This window comes from Zingiber officinale, chromosome 9A (genome assembly GCF_018446385.1).
Source record: "Zingiber officinale cultivar Zhangliang chromosome 9A, Zo_v1.1, whole genome shotgun sequence".
Lineage (NCBI taxonomy): Eukaryota > Viridiplantae > Streptophyta > Magnoliopsida > Zingiberales > Zingiberaceae > Zingiber > Zingiber officinale.
The window spans coordinates 133,780,330-133,798,408 of NC_056002.1; the positions used below are offsets into that span (position 1 = coordinate 133,780,330).

At 41.4% G+C, this 18,079-nt stretch overlaps 1 long non-coding RNA gene across 1 annotated transcript; it reads right to left on the reverse strand.

Annotated features, from left to right (window-relative positions):
- Positions 1-11,983: 11,983 nt before the first annotated feature.
- Positions 11,984-13,247, reverse strand: LOC122021125. Its single transcript, XR_006122454.1, has 2 exons — positions 13,155-13,247; positions 11,984-12,252 (listed from the first exon to the last, which is right to left on the reverse strand). It is a non-coding gene; the product is annotated as an uncharacterized LOC122021125 (long non-coding RNA).
- Positions 13,248-18,079: the final 4,832 nt, after the last annotated feature.

Genomic DNA, 18,079 nt, shown 5'->3' on the forward strand with positions numbered 1-18,079 from the left:
AGATTTGGGTATTGCTCGTTTTTTTCTTGATAGTGAGCTTATTCTACATGAGGATGACTATCTTCTCTCTCAGAGCAAATACATTACTAGACTTCTTCAAAGAGCCAAAATGGATGGAGCACGTCCGCTCTCTACACCAATTGCTATAAACAACTCTCCAACTTCATCCTCTCCTGCTCTGTCTGATCCACAGATTTATCGAAGTATTGTTGGAGTCTTACAATATGTCACTATCACACGCCCTGATATTACTTTTATAGTAAATCGTGCTTGTTAATTCATGCATGCTCCAACTGAACAAAATTGGGATAATATAAAAAGAATACTTCGATATCTCAAAGGTACTATTCTACATTGTCTTCTTTTATATCGCCGATCATCTCGAGATTTACATGCATATAGTGATGCGAATTGGGCAAGTTCTCCTGAAGATAGACGTTCTACTAGTGGATATGCAATATTTCTTGGAAGAAATCTTATCCATGGATTTCGAAAAAGCAACCTACAGTATCTCGTTCAAGCACTGAGGCAGAATATAAAGTTATAGCAAATACAACGTCAGAAATTATTTGGCTTCAATCACTTCTCTCTGAACTTCATCTTGCATCAAATATTGCACCAAAAATTTGGTGCGACAATATTGGAGCAACATATCTCACAGCAAATCCAATCTTTCATGCTCGTACAAAACATATGGAAATTGATTTTCATTTTGTTCGTGAACGTGTGGCAACTCATCAGTTATCCATCTCTTATATTTCTGCTGAAAATCAAATCGCTGATATATTTACTAAGTCATTATTCGGACAACGTTTCAACAAGTTAGCAAGCAAACTCAACGTCAAAGATCTCCCATTAAGTTTGTCGGAGGGTAAAAGGAATAAAAGAGATTTATCAGAATTGACCGGATCAAATCACCAAATCAAATCAAATTAGTATTTAGATTATTCTAATAATTCTGTTATAATTATTAGAATAATTCTCAGAATTATTTTTAAAATAATTCTATTATTTATTAATTGATCAATTGACCAAGTACTTTTTGAACATTATATATTATATTGTGCTTAGGACAAATATCAATGAACAATAGATTTTATTGCTCTCTCCCTATTCTTCTTCTTACATGACTCCCACCCCCATCGAGATCGGTCGCACAGCTCGCATGAGCTTCTAATCAAGCTCTTGACACTCACGACGCATGGCAAACCCGTAGTTCTTCCCGTAGACATAGGTTGATCCTGTCCGAAAATTGAGTCAGACGAAGGCTGGCGAAGGTAGCGTCGGCGTTGACGGAGCGGTGACTTTGAACAACAAGTATTCTCCTGCTGTCATGATTACATTGATCTTATCAGTGTCCTCCATCTTCATGTTCAAGAACAGATATAGAGTTCCCACAAACGGTGCCAAATTAATCTTGTCCAGAAGCTGAGTCAAACGAAGGCCGACGAAGGTGGCGTCAACGTTGACAGAGTGGCGACTCTAACACACCTTGTATGTGTGCGTCAAACACTTGGACCCCCTGGAACCAGGGGCCTATGATAATGCAGCTGATAGTACTTGGGTCATGTACACACTCAAACAAGCACACGGAGCGTTAGAGACTGATCCTGTCCGAAAGTTGATGAGATGGATGTTGGAGATATGGCGCTCCTGTGGACTTCGCTCCTGCCAGCAACACAAGCAGTGTCAGTGCCGAGCCAGGGAAGGGGTCCCCGTCGATGGCCCTCCGACGCTCAAGTCAATCTCCGGTAAAGCAAAGAGTGGAGCAATAAGAAAACTGTAGCGCAACAGTAACTATCGCATGTAATACATACCTCCGCTGATGGTTGGACTCCCTTTATATAGAGCTCCGGAAGAGCGTGTGCATGCTTCCCAAGACGAGCACGCATCTCAAAGCTTCCCCTAAAAATATGCTAGTAAAGTGTCTCTGACATAGTACCTTAACGGATCGAGCATATCTCTGAAGTGACAGTGGAAGCTTCCGCCGTACGATCCTTTGTCTGACCATGCCGCCTGTCAATGACACAAGCTCCCAAAAAGATGTTGAAAGATATCCTGCTATGTCTGTTGCTTGGCCGAGCGGAATAGTCGTTCGGTCGGAACTCCATAGTCCGCGTGCTATCTGCTGCCAGGCCGAGCGGGATAGCCGCTCAGCCGGAAGTTCACTGCCCGTGTACTGTCTGCTGTCGAGCCGAGCAGGATAGTTGCTCGACCGAAAATCCTCTGTCGTGATCTATCGCTGGGCCGAGAGGGATAGCTGCTCGGCCGGAAGTCCACTGCCCATGTACTGTTTGTTGTCAGGTCGAGCGGGATAGTCGCTCGACCGAAAATCCTCTGTCGTGATTTGTCGCTGGGCCGAGCAGGATTGTCGCTCGGCCGGAAGCTCACTGTCTGCGTGCTCGACTGATATTGAGTCCGCTGCTCGATCGAGCGAGGTAGCCGCTCGGCTCGGCTTCTATCCTTGAGCGTTGGATCTTTGACTACTCCTCATGTTGTGGGCGACGGTGGATCGGATCCTTTTTCCCGGTCGGGGAATGCTTCGCCCGACCAGCCGATGCCCTATACGCGTTGACCGTCTTGACTTTGACCTCCTTTGACCTCCACCGTGATAGCAGGGTGGGGTCTCTCCTTATCACCGCATCAAATACCAAAAACCAAGTAAGAGGTCCCTAGCACAAACCCTCCGCACACATCTTCAACAATTCTTTTTTTCTTACTTCATACACTGTTTTGATAGAAAAATGACCTAACTTGAGCGTCGGAATGTCTGCGCCAGGGACCTCTTCCCTGGATTTTGATCTGTAATGCTCCGTGTACTTGTCTGAGTATATGCAGGACTCAAGTACCACCGGTTCCATTATCACAGGCCCCTGATTCCAGAGGGGGTCCAAGTGTTCGACACACATATAGGGTGTGTCAAAGTCATCGCTCCGTCAATGCCGACGCCACCTTCGGCGGCCTTTGTCTGACTCAACTTCCGAATAGGATCATAAACCTTCCAAATCGGCTCCTCCGTCAAAGCCCTGACCGGCTTCCCGACGATGGGAGGCTCGCGCTCGCACTCGAGAGCGATCCACCCGAGCTCAGACGCCATCTCGTGCACCAGCGAGTAGGTGGGCGTGGCCAGCTCCACGAGCACCGCTGGGCGGTCCGCCGTGACGTCCATCTAGAAGGCAAAGCAGACGTGGCCACGGCGGTGGCTGTAGAGCGTCCCGATCACGAGGCCGGCGGGGTTGTCGTGGCGCAGAGAATCGATGCCCGCCATTACGAGGGACCGGATGCGGCACACAGCGGTCTCCACTACTGAAGAAGAACTCCACCTCTTCGACTCCTCCTGATACGGACACGACGAGAATCTAGAAAAGGAAACGACTGATTTCTCCGGCTCCTCCGATGCCTCTTCCTCCAAGCTCTTCTGTTTCAGTTTGGTCCTCCACTGGAACCGCCTTCCCATGGCGGCGCTGCCCGTCACAAAGTTCACAAAGGCGCATCAACTGTACATAAAAGTATTATTATATTAAAATATCCTTTTTAATTATAAAATTAATTTATCTTAATTAAAATCATATCAAAATAAGTTAAAACGATTTTAATTAATTTAGTAAAAAGTATTACTTCAAGAGCAGCTATATAATATAATGTAATTACTTGGAAAACTTCTGTAGAATTAATTAATTAATTATCTAAATTGAATATATATATATATATTTTGATCCTGTCCGAACCAGGGGTCAACGAACGCTGGGGACGTGGCGCTCCCTACTAGATCCTTAGATGCTCCGGCGAACCTGCAACAAAACCGAGCCGGGAGGGGTGTCCCGGCGACGGCCCTCCGACGCTCAAGTCAGGCGAACGCTGTCGTGCGAGCGGAATGATGACGATCGGTCGGATAAATGCCGGGCGTACGATACCGCGCGTGCGACCGGAATGAGGTCGATCGATCGGATAAATGCCGGGCGGACGATACCGCGCGTGCGACCGGAATGATGTCGATCGGTCGGATAACTGCCGGGCGGACGATACCGCGCGTGCGACCGGAATGATGTCGATCGATCGGACAACTGTCGGGCGGACGATACCGCGCGTGCGACCGGAATGATGTCGATCGGTCGGATAACTGCCGGGCGGATGATACCGCGCGTGCGACCAGAATGATGTCGATCGGTCGGATAAATGCCGGGCGGACGATACCGCGCGTGCGACCAGAATGACGTCGATCGGAAGAATAGATACCTGGCCGAGCGGCTAAGGCCTTCGCTCCCTGAGGTAGTACTCAGCTAAAATGTACCTGGCCGAGCGGCTCAGGACTTCGCTCCCTGAGGTAGTACTCAGCTAAAATGTACCTAAATGTACCTGGCCGAACGCTGCTTACATTCAGGACGCTCATATCCTTCCCGACCGAACGGCTCGGGATCTTCTATTTCAAGCATCGCCCATCATCTGAGCGGCCGGGGTCCGATGTGGCTCGAGATAAACCTCCCGCCCGATCTCGCTCCCTCGGATCGGCTCGGGGCGCCCGGCCGAGCACATGGCTCGGATATAAACCTCCGTGGGTCGGCTCGCCTGGGGCCTTGACCGAGCCTGTTCGGATATAAACCTCCCCGGGCTCGGGGCCGACCGAGCGTGGCTCGGATATAAACCTCGCCGATCGGCTCGGGGCTCGGCCGAGCCTCGTGGCTCGGATATAAACCTCCGGCCGATCGGCACATCGAGCGCTGGGCTCGGATATAAACCTCCCGGGCGATCGGCGTTTTCGAGGCTGTGGCTCGGATATAAACCTCCGTGGGTTGAGCGTGGCTCTGGGGTTTCGACCAGCCTCGCGGGCTTTGACTTCGAGCACGTGGCTCGGATATAAACCTCCTGGCTGACGGGGCCTTCGACTTCGAGCCTGTGGCTCGGATATAAACCTCCCGATCGGGTCGTCGGCTCGAGCACGTGGCTCGGATATAAACCTCCTGGCGCTCGGGGGCCTTGACTCGAAGAAATAATACAGATCATATAACTAACCGAGAACAAATAACGGAAAAACTGACCTAGGTCATGAGAATGGCAGAACTCTCCGGCATCGTCCATCTTCACGTTCCAGATCAGGCGCGTTCCCACAGACGGCGCCAAATTGATCCTGTCCGAACCAGGGGTCAACGAACGCTGGGGACGTGACGCTCCCTACTAGATCCTTAGATGCTCCGGCGAACCTGCAACAAAACCGAGCCGGGAGGGGTGTCCCGGCGACGGCCCTCCGACGCTCAAGTCAGGCGAACGCTGTCGTGCGAGCGGAATGATGACGATCGGTCGGATAAATGCCGGGCGGACGATACCGCGCGTGCGACCGGAATGAGGTCGATCGATCGGATAAATGCCGGGCGGACGATACCGCGCGTGCGACCGGAATGATGTTGATCGGTCGGATAACTGCCGGGCGGACGATACCGCGCGTGCGACTGGAATGATGTCGATCGGTCGGACAACTGCCGGGCGGACGATACCACGCGTGCGACCGGAATGATGTCGATCGGTCGGATAACTGCCGGGCGGACGATACCACGCGTGCGGCTGGAATGATGTCGATCGGTCGGATAAATCTTAGCGGATGATAATCGGCGTCGGCCGGAATGTCTATCGGAAGAATAGATACGGCGAGCCGGCTCGGGCCTCGCTCCACAGGTAGTACTCACTAAAATGTACACAGCGGCGGCTCGGGCCTTCGCTCCCGGTAGTACTCGATAAAATGTACTGGCGAGCCGCGCACATTCGGGCCGCTCATATCCTTCCGACCGAACGGCTCGGGATCTTCTATTCAAGCATCGCTCGTATCCTTACGCGGCCCGCCAAGGCTCGGTCTTGAGTTCGAGCCGTGGCTCGGATATAAACCTCCGGCCGATCGGCAGGGCCTTCGGCCGAGCGTGGCTCGGATATAAACCTCCGGCCGATCGGCTCGGGGCTTCGCCGAGCCTATGGCTCGATATAAACCTCCGGCCGATCGGCTGGGGCCTTGACCAGGCTGGCTCGGATATAAACTCTCCCCGACGTCGGCTGGGGCCTTGCCGAGCACGGTGCTCGGATATAAACCTCGGCCCGATCGGCTCGGGCGCCGTCTTCGAGCCGTGGCCGGATATAAACCTCCGGATCGCGGCTCGGGGGCCTTGACCGAGCTGGCTCGGATATAAACCTCCCCGATCGGCTCGGGGCCTCGGCCGAGCACCGGCTCGGATATAAACCTCGGCCGATCGGCTCGGGGCCTTGACTTCCAGCTCGTGGCTCGAGATAACCTCCCGATCGGCCAAGGGCGCCGACCCGAGCGTGGCTCGGATATAAACCTCCCGGCCGATCGGCTCGGGGGCGACCGAGCCCGTGGCTCGGATATAAACCTCCCGATCGGGTCGGGGGCCTTCGGGGGCCTTCGCTTCGAGGCTGTGGCTCGGATATAAACCTCCCGCCGATCGGCTCGGGCCTTCGCCGAGCACGTGGCTCGGATATAAACCTCCGGCCGATCGGGCCTCGGGATCGCCGCTCGAGGCACGGTGGCTCGGATATAAACCTCGGCCGATCGGCTCGGGGCTTGCGTTCGAGCCCGTGGCTCGATATAAACCTCGGCCGATCGGCTCGGGGCCTTCGGCCCGTGCTCGGATATAAACCTCCGGCCGATCGGCTCGGGGGCCTTCCGAGCACGTGGCTCGGATATAAACCTCGGCGATCGGCCTCGGGGGCCTGACCGAGCACGTGGCTCGGATATAAACCTCCTACCGATCGGCTCGGGGCCTTCGCTTCGAGCGCGTGGCTCGAACCTCCGTCGATCGGCTCGGGGGCCTTGACTCGAGCACCAGATATATAACCTCCGGATGCAGGAGGTTTATATCCGAGCCACGGGCTCGAACCCGAAGACCCCGAGCCGTTTGGCCGGGCTGCGTATGGGATACGAGCGATGCTTGAAATAGAAGATCCCGAGCCGTTCGGTCGGGAAGGATATGAGCGGCCTGAATGTAAGCAGCGTTCGGCCAGGTACATTTTAGCTGAGTACTACCTCAGGGAGCGAAGGCCTGAGCCGCTCGGCCAGGTACATTTTAGCTGAGTACTACCTCAGGGAGCGAAGGCCTGAGCCGCTCGGCCAGGTATCTATTCTTCCGATCGACGTCATTCCGGTCGCACGCGCGGTATCGTCCGCCCGGCATTTATCCGACCGATCGACATCATTCCGGTCGCACGCGCGGTATCGTCCGCCCGGCAGTTATCCGACCGATCGACATCATTCCGGTCGCACGCGCGGTATCGTCCGCCCGGCAGTTGTCCGACCGATCGACATCATTCCGGTCGCACGCGCGGTATCGTCCGCCCGGCAGTTATCCGACCGATCGACATCATTCCGGTCGCACGCACGGTATCGTCTGCCCAGCATTTATCCGATCGATCGACCTCATTCCAGTCGCACGCGCGGTATCGTCCGCCCGGCATTTATCCGACCGATCGTCATCATTCCGCTCGCATGACAGCGTTCGCCTGACTTGAGCGTCGGAGGGCCGTCGCCGGGACACCCCTCCCGGCTCGGTTTTGTTGCAGGTTCGCCGGAGCATCTAAGGATCTAGTAGGGAGTGCCACGTCCCCAGCGTTCGTTGACCCCTGGTTCGGACAGGATCATATATATATATATATATATATAATTACTACTGTTAATTATAATATACCGTACTAAACTACATTTTTAAAACTCGCGACCATGAGTTTGTTCGACGTGCTGTGGGAGAGATTCAAGCAAGGACGAAGTACCAGCTCGACCAGAAATGGGTGAAAAAAATTGTTATGTTAAAAAACAATCCATAAATGGATTTATTAATTGCTCCGTCTATAATTTTATAATAAATAAATAAAGAAAAAGATATAGAATCCGTCGTTTCTTCCTTCCACACCTCCAAGAAAACTAGGGTTAAGCAAATGGAAAATCGCCATGTGAAGTTATTCGTCACTCTTGTTAGCTAACAGAATTATTATAATGGGTCATGCATGGCTACCGCTGGAGATATTTTTGAGATATTCAGGGTATTCATGTGATTGAAGAGAATCTCTGCCTTATAAAAAATGGTGTTTGCTATCAAACCTCTGGAATTTATAATGGTTTGTTTATTCTGGGCGGATCTTGATGCTCTTGTTTATCATGTGAAAATCAAATGCCTAAAGATTTGGCAAAGATAAATGATTATTGCATTGTTTTTTTAATCGGCATCATATATCCGGCTTATGTCATTAATCCTAAGGATAACTCATCCAGTTTTATGAAAATTTTTTATCGGCGATCAAGATAAATCTAAAAACACTCTCAACAGATGATCAACTGTCTATTAAAAAAAATTCATTCTTGAAACTGGGACTTAATTCTTAGAGACAAAAAATTGAAAAGACGTCCTGTTACTCCATCATTGGCCCAGGATCTAAACTTTATAAGGAAGGATCTAAAACTTATTTAATTAAGAATATATTTTATTTGCGAGCTAGCCTAATCAACTCAGCAATTCAGTTGGTTGGAGACACTTTCTAATTGACTTAAGCCTCAACTACCATCATCCTATTGATCAAGTCTTCACCTATGTTAAGTGTTACCCTAATCCCAAAATCCAAGTGGCTTGACTCTCATAAGCTTACTTGCCGTAGCTCGACTTTGCCACTAAAATTGTCTCTTGTCGGATCTTGAATCCCACAGATGCACTGAGTCAACATCTGACTCCTTGTACTATCCTTTACTAATTATCCACCTAGTTCACCTTTTCTAGCGAGGGTTAATGTGGCACTTTGATACTTCTCTCTTTATCAAATCTTGAGTCACGAGCAAATCTCCGGAGCTATGGTGGTATTACAGTAGAACATTTAGATTATCATTCAAATATCCATAGTTTGATCGCTAATTATGATGTATTTATAAAAAAAATTTCTTTAAAATAGGACGTGCAACTAAAGAATACTGAGTTCTTGGACTATCTACCACGTGCGCTTCCCGATTTATCCTAATGACCGATAGAAAAATTCCGTGGAATCGAACTGATCATCCCAAGACTAGTCAATAAAATTAATTGAGTTTATTATTTTTTTTTTTTCCAAATCACAAGCAAACCAACTTGATCACACCAAGTTAAGCTCCAAGAGCTACTCCACCATTACTCAATGTTGCTCGTCTTGCACTCTCTTACATACCTCATGCATTCTTTTCTGAACTCCATTAAACTTCCAATCCATTGAACATGCTTCCTTGGCCACACTGAGTTATCATCCACACTCGATCTCATTGAGTCACAAATTCCACGAGTTCCATGTGCATCATACAAGTTCATGCACAACTTAAAGACACGTATATTTAAGGTCTAACTTGAATCCTTTACCTGAAAACTCATGATCAAATCCTATCACTTAGAGCATGATTGCGTTAATAGTTCAGTGGTCAACTGTAATTTTCCGATTTATCTCCTAGTCATAGAATCGGCTATGTGGAGTTGTTAGAGTAACGGATTCTACCTTTTACTACAACAATTACACCAATACCTGAATCTAATGATTCACTTTTTATTGGATTTGTTGATGATAGATCAATGATAAACTTATAAGTGGTGATTAAAAGATGAAAAATATAAAGAAAGATTGATGACTTCAATTGATGATAAATAAGTGAAATGGAAATAAGATCTCAAACAAAGATTTCAAATGAGAACTATAAACAAAGATTTCAACTTAAAGTTGAAATCAAGTGTGAATGCGTGAGGACTATATAAACTAAAGATTTCAAATGAGAACTTAAAGTTGAAATTTAAATTTATATAGTTTTCTCAACCTTTAAATACATGTCTTTTTTCATCTGCCACTTCACATTTTGTACACATTTTTTATTTCTCTTTGGCCTTTAGTTTCATAGGCAAAGGTGAAATTCAAAGTTATATTTGATTTCAAACCCCATTGAGTTACTTAGAGATCCTTGACACGCCAATCCCAAATTTAAGTTTTATTTTGTACCATTTTTTAAATCCGCCATGATGGGTCCCAAGCCCAAATGAAAAAAGATTGTGTTAAGTTGAGAGCCAACATTAAATTCAGATAAATGTTCAATTTGTGTACTTTTGTTTTGTTCATATATATATATATATATATATATAAACTTTCTCAAGAGAATTTTAGAACACTTGACGATATCCTCGGAGATTTTTGATGTTCCTCTAACTTTTCATTTTGGATTCTTTATCCTCTCTTCTTATAAATAAGGCCTTAGAATAACTGGCAGTTAGTGAAGGTTATCAATAGACTAATAAAGCTTGGTAGTTTGACTATTTAAATCCCTTGGGCAATGAAGATCACAAGTATAATATAGACAACCAACTTTTGCACATTTAGTTATGCCTCAAAAATCTTGGCAATCAGTTGATTAAAGAAGTTACAGGTAATATAAATCAGTTGATAAGCTGCAAGAATATATGCCAAACAGGAAGAATATTTGCAAAGTATGAAAAAAAAAAAACACCTCTAGTTATTTCTACCGTTAAAAGGGTATACCTCTTTTAAAAATTATCAAAACAACACTTCCGCTCATAGTTTGATATCCAGAATACCCCTTTGTGCTTCAAAGTGATACCATTTGTCAAAATTGTTTGTGCCTCTTGAAACAATGTATCTCTAAAGTGGTGCATCTTTGATCAAAGTTGTTCTTGAGTGGAGTATAAAGGGTATTTCAGATATCAAATTATAAGAAGGGTGTTTGTTTGATAATTTTTAAAAATGAGACACCCCTTTTTATTTTCTACCAAGAATATTTTGATTACATATATATTTATCAAATTGGCCAAAGGAATACTCAAACAATGATAGCAAGCACATGCTTCTGTTTGAATGCTTGCTAAGTCTAAACTATGTGGGGCACTTGCCCTCTTTAAAAAGTGCTGCCTTTGGTTGTTGATTCTTAAGGAGTTAGTTTGAGATCTTTAATGGAGAAGATTGAAAGGGAAGAAAGAGGAAGGGAAAGGAAGAGGGAAGAGATTAACAAAAAAAACTTATTTATTTGAGTGAATGAATGAAGAGAAGTGAATAGAAGAGGAACGATCCATCAATCATTTAATTGCATTAAAAATATATATATATTATTATCCACCAATGTAAACAATGGAAGGAATTATATTGTAGAGGAATCAGAATTATGAGAATGATGGTTTCTGAGTTGAGAATTTGAGAAGAGAACATGATAGTAGATAACATAGCAGAGAAATCATAACTTGATAATTTTATAAACAAATAACTGTTTTATACTAATGATTTTATAGGAAATTATCATCACATAGTTCAAACTAACTTAGGGTTTATGATAGAAGAATTAAAACCTGCTCCGCCCTACAGATTCAGCTTGTATAACCAAGTGCGGGGAGACACCTAGTTCTACAAACTACTGTGTATAAAATCACATCTTGTTCATAAATAAAGCCAGATTACTCACATTAAAATTGAACTACAAAAAATTTAATAAGTAGACAGTTTTCTTTTCTTAATCAGATTAGTTAGACAATGTTAATCACATTACAACCTATGAAATTCAACTCTTTTCCAAAAGCAAACAAAGAAATTAAGATAATTTTTTAGTCATGAGAAATAACTTAGTTTTATGTATAGTCACTCTATAAACTAGATGAATTGCCACAAAATGGAAGAGATAACTAAACCATATATCGGCATAGATTCTCAAAGATTGAAATCTAAATTATTGGGAAGTTCATGCTGAGAATATACAATTAGCAAAACTTGCCGGTCTTTTACATCAAAAATGGCAAATTTATTCACAGCACTTGGTGATGATCACAGATACAGTAAGGTTCTGAAGCTTTTTTTAAAAAAAAAAATAGTAAAATCACAGTAAGACAATGAGGTGAATGCAATTTATTTCTTATCCACATTCTTACTCCATAAAATATGAAAATAAAAAAGAAGAAATGGCAAAAGAAGACTTCCGATAAAAAAATCAAGGATGGACTATTTCCTAATTTGCCATTATATTTTTTATATCAAAATAGAATTCAAGGTAATGACAGTGACTAGTTGTTTAGGGATTACCATATAAAATTGGAAAACAAATTCCTAGAAGGGACTTATTTTATGAGCCAGCTTCAACATGAATTCCGGAACAAGGCGGCGTGGCAATGGTGTTAGAGCAAGATTGGCACATTCGACTTCATCACCAGCATAAATGGCTTTAATTATATCCTCCAGAAGTTCATCCCTACCACCTCTAAGAGGATCCTAATAGCCAATTCATAAAGTGTTAGAGCAACAAAATCTTAACTAGTAACCAATACACACATTTGTTGTATATTAGAAGTTTAACACATTCAAAGTCAATGATCAAGACAACTCTTCCTAACCATCAAAGATATGGCTTTCAAAGAATACTTACTCTTTGTCCCTAATCAATTATCACTCTATAAGTGACAAATATAAATAGAAAGCATCGGAGCTATTATCTAAAGCAAGACTAACATTAAAAAGCGATGTGTAGTAAGAATAACTTTTTTTTTCTGGGATTAGGTAGTCAGAATAAATTAGCTATAACAAGCATTGAATGTCCTTTTGGTCAGTCAGCCATCAGGCACATACATGAGAACATACAAGTAGAAATCATGGCTTCTGGAGTCATTTGCCAGGGTAATTAATATATTTGTTCGATCAAAGATGGATAAAAAGGACCTCCCAAACCCTTATCCTTTAATGTAGAGCCTGATCTGTCAATCATCTGATGCGGGGCAATGTTTTTTCTTTGCTGTTAGAGGAAACAATGTACCATACTCGAAAACAAATCAAATTAAAATAAACTTTTCAACTACATTCCTAAATAATATAATTACCAATTTGGAGATTTTCTTTAAAAACTTATTCACCAAAAACAGAGATCATACCAAAATAAACACTTAGAATTCTATAGCTTCTGAAAACCAAATTCCTAATTTGCATTATCCATTCTCCAATACATGGCATAACCAGAAAACTATTCAGGCGACAATTAAAGACTATTTTCTAAGAAGAGCTGAAAAGTACAAAATTATAAAAATGGACCTAGTGAAACTTACAAAGACTAGATTTCATCAAAGAAACATCAAATTGTAGTTTTACCATGTCAAACATATTGAGACAACAAGCTGTTTTACCTGAAGAAACAGATCTGTGTGAGTTTTTCCATCGTACATGACAAAGTTGGCTTTAGCTCCCACATCTTTAAGTGTGTGGACAAATTTTTCACTATATACAACGGTTAAAAAGATTCATATTCAGTAACAGAACTTTTGGAATCTAAATGGAATTGTTGACTGTCTCTCAAAAATAAAACAAGACCATATAACTTTTGGAATATGTGTTCGTAGAAGATACAATGACTGCATTTACACATTTAAAGGATTGATTCATATTAAGTAAAATCAATATCAAATTCAAGCGTCAATTTTACTAGAATTGTTCCCTTTTGGTGGTCCTTTATAAGTGTTTGGTGTGGGTTGAAGAGGAGATCTTAAATGGTTACTTGGCATAAACTTTTCTTACTTTGTTGCTTAATCAACTCGTTTCTTTTGTAGAGGAGTACACTTCATCTTGGAGAGGTGGCCTTTATCATAGATATGAGGATGACTTGATATTATGGAGTTAACTGTATTGTATGTGGTTTCTACTATAATGTGTCTAGTGGAATTCTCCATGTGGCTCATTGTAGGTGGAACCATAGGAGATATAGAAAGGTTGCATAAAAGATTATATCATCAAGTGGCATTCTCAAGATGCACTATGTAGTCGTGTGGCATATGTTAGCGCAACGATACTCGTAAAGTGTAATGATGTTGTATTTGTTTGTTTGTTTATGTTGTGCTTACATACTAGATATGAAGAAATACATGAACACCCCACGCAAACTAATTAATGAAAATTTATCTGGCCTTGCACGAGTGAAAGGGAAGATAAAAAATAATGTATTTGCTAGTTAAGGAGTTATTTGTTGGCACAGTGATGCCCAATTAATTGACTTCGACCTTGGATTTTGATCTTCGAGCAAAAATTTTAAGTTAAGTCTTGCATTTGATGTGTGTGTTTGATTGTGTAGAAACTTATAAAAAACACATATGGATCTTACAAAAATAATATACTCAATGGCTAAGAGATGTGTAGAAATCAAAGAATAAAATAGAATAGAATAGAATAGAATAGAATATCTAAAGGATTACGAGACAAAAAAACATTCAAATAATGTTGAAGTGGCTCAAGAGCATGACTTGGTGTATCATGTTGATAGTTTGATGGCTTAAAGTCCAGATTAAAAAAGAAGTTATATTTATAAAAATTGAATTTAAAATTTTTAAATTCAGAAATTCATAAAAATAATAATAAATTTTTTAAAAAACTTAAAGTTTAAGGATATAAATAATTTAAAACCTACTTAATTAGAAAAATATTTTACCAATTAATCATCTCTATAGATTTTTATATAATTTTTGAGTTATCAAACAAAATAATCAATGTTATCAAATGACAATCATGAGTACTAAGCTGCCCCTGAGGTAATAGTGCATCATGACGCCTTTTTAGTTTTTAGACATTTAAAAATCGAGTCCAAAATTTGATAAATTAATGGATAATTTTTTTTTAATTAGCGATTGACATAAGAACATTGGACTGATGGACCATCCACCTTGAGTATTTTCTGATTTATCTTAATAGTCAATGAAAAAATTCTGTAAAATCGTACTGATCACTTTTAAAATTATTCAACATAAATTAAATATATGATGTCAATTAAAAATAAATTTTAACAAATCAGTACTACTCAATCCTTTCTAAATTCAAGTTCTTAAGTTGATAGTATTAAGTTAATGAATAAGGTATCAAAATTATAAAAGAGAATATTTTTTTTATTAAAGAAGCGAATAAAAAGAAAAGTAGCTTTTGGTGAGCTTACATGACATTGGACGGATGGTGGTAGTATTCGTATTTTGCATGACTTAGATGCTAAGGAATAAAGATAACACGATAGATTATGGGAGATTGATTAATGATTCCAATACTTAGATAGGATTTTGTAGGGAGCTCATAGTTTCATCATTTAACATTTAATATTTAGGTCAGTATTAGAGGGAACGTTAACGTAACGGACCTATATTTTAGTAGACTATTTTTAATTTTTTTGTTCAAAGGAAATTTTTGTTCATTTCTTTAGTATTTTTAATGTTTAAAATACTTAATTTAGTGTTTCAAAGTTTAATATTATGAGTTTGAATGCATGTGGCTATGGCTAGTAGATGTAAAAGCAAAACTATAACTTGCAAAAGGTAGTAACAGAAACAAGAAAAAAAGCTATGGCATAAGGCATCTTTTCATCTTAATTCTTGTGCGATAAGGCTAAGAATATTCTTTGTGCATGCTCGAATAACAGAGTTCTGTTTCTTATTTTTCTTTCATTTATATAAAAATTAAATATTAATAATCTATGTAATATAATTGTATATTAATGTACATTATATAATATATTATTAATAAGAAAGTAATTGTGCTAGCACTAATAATCTTGTACACATAAGGTTTATATTTGCTTTGCAAGTTGCCTTCTCGGGTGATACGATGGTTGAGACATAGGGTATTATCATATAAAATCTTAGGGTTAAAACTTGGGGCATCCGAACATGCCCTCCCCCATACCTTGCTAGTTGCACTAAAGACTAGTAGGCATTAATGATTTATCTCCTCCGTGTTGACCTAGGTATGAGTTGGTGGGAATACTGGGGGTGAGTGAATCACCTTTTATCGCATATTTACTTTACAAATTGGGGATCAACAAGGCCATTAGCTTGTGTCATATCCACATTCTCTGCAAGGTCTTATGCATTCCTCGTATCTCATAATCATAATATTCGACTAGTAAAGAAAATTTAAATGACCTCGACTCTCAGCTAGATATATGTAGGTAAATCATGAAGAATTTCACTCAGGAATAGTAATGCATACAGTAGAGTGAGGTAACCCATTGGAAATCGACCATAAATTTATTTGTGACAATACTACTGCATGAACGATCTGTTCCAACCCGGGGGGGCTTGAATGAACTTAATAATTGTAGCAAAAGGTGATTACGCTAACTCTAGATGCCCCTCATAGCCCGTCCCCAGATTATGTGAAGGAAGGTAAATCACGAGATCATTTTATAGTTGATCACTGAATGACTAGGGATAAGAAGAGTTTTTTTCCTAAGGACATGCACCCGCTGAGAATTGATCTCTTATCCTATTATAATAAGTCTGACACCCTCTAACTAACTGTGTATCCTGCGGGAACTTGAATGGCCTTAATCATGATTATAGGTAACTCTTAGTCTAAATTATCATCCATATTGATCTCTTTTCATGTACCATTTGCACCCGATGGATTTATTTCCATCTAGTCATTCAACCAAAGTCTATATTTTTTTTTATAATTCAAGTATTTAGCGCTTCTGTTCCAATTAATTTTAGAGGTGACCAATTTATCTCCACAGAAGTTCATCTTCAATCATCAAAGTAAATCAAGAAGCACAGATGAATCCTGACAAACGACATCATAAGTTTTTCAAACTCCTCATATGTAATGTGTCCTGGGTGATATTTAATCTCTCATTATCATCGCACCATGACCTCGTGGGCAGCCAAAGTTTATACTTGTTGACATACATAGAATCCATCGCCTAACTTCATGGCTCCAAGATATTTTATCGAAGTCAATATCTAGTATCATTTCCTCGTAAATCCTAAGTTTGTCATCTTCAAGAAGGAGCATATTTATAGAAAAGATTCTAAAACACCTATAGATGGATCAACCCACTTGAAAAATTCCACATGCCTTCTGTCTCGTGCTCTTGATCTATAATCTATCATGAAAACCATTATAGGAATACATGTAAGACAAGAGTGTACTAACTCTTTGCCAAGAGGCAAACCTCACTTCCGCGAATGGCGCCAATCCTTCATGCCTAGTCCTTTGATTGTAGACCAAAGAAGCATAAATCTATTGTTCCTTCTTCTACAGCAAAAGGTACAAGTTACTTGCAGTCGATGGGCACGAACAATGCGAGGCACAACCATAGTTCCTACAACATGTTTTTGTTGGTTATCCAAATGGATAAGGGTATAAAAATATACAACACGATGGACAATTGGCATTTGCAACATAATGCAATTTTGTTGGCATTTGTGTTTAGAATGCTGCAAGGCATCATTTTGCACCAAAGAAAGGTTTAGTTTTACCCATGTAAATTAGGGTTTAAACATCAACCATGATTTGTGCGACATCAAAGAGGGGTTTGTACTTTTCTCACCTGTAAAGATTTTTCACATCGATGGAAATTGAAAGTGTAGAGACGGTGTGCGGTGAACTAGGATTACCAATTTGTTGTCTTTGACGGAAGATGGATGGTTTGAGCCTATGGAGAAGATGCATCTTGTCCCTTCGACTAGGAATTCAAGGGGGCAGGCATCTTGGACAACCTGCAATTTTGATCTGCCTGTCCTGTATAAGAAACAACCAGCTGGATTTTGAAAGAAACTGCCAAAGAATTTTCAGCAATTTTGATATTCCTTTAACCTTAATAAGTAGGAAAAACTAAGCCTCAATATTCGTTGGAAATAAAATAAATTTTACAAAAAAAAAATTATGAATTTTAAAACTGAAAGATATATCCATTGAAATCCATTGGAATAAGACCTTTGATATAACTAAAAAAATAAATCCATGAAAATTTATGCACAAAATAAATAATATCATACTATTACGAAAATATATGAATTCTTTTAGTTATAACAAATGATATCAGATCTATAGTCCGGATTGAGCTATATATGATATCAAATCCAAACAAGTCAAGGATGATCGAATACTTAATAAAAATCCTGATGAGTAAACAAGTCAATAGTAATCGAATACTTGAGAGAAGATCTGGAGCAGATTGATAGTGATTAGATGCTTGAGGGGAGACCCGAACCATAAAAATAATAGTGATCCTTCATTTGAGAGAAAGGTCGATAATGATCGAATGCTTAAAGGGTAACCTAAAGTAGAGAGGGCTTGG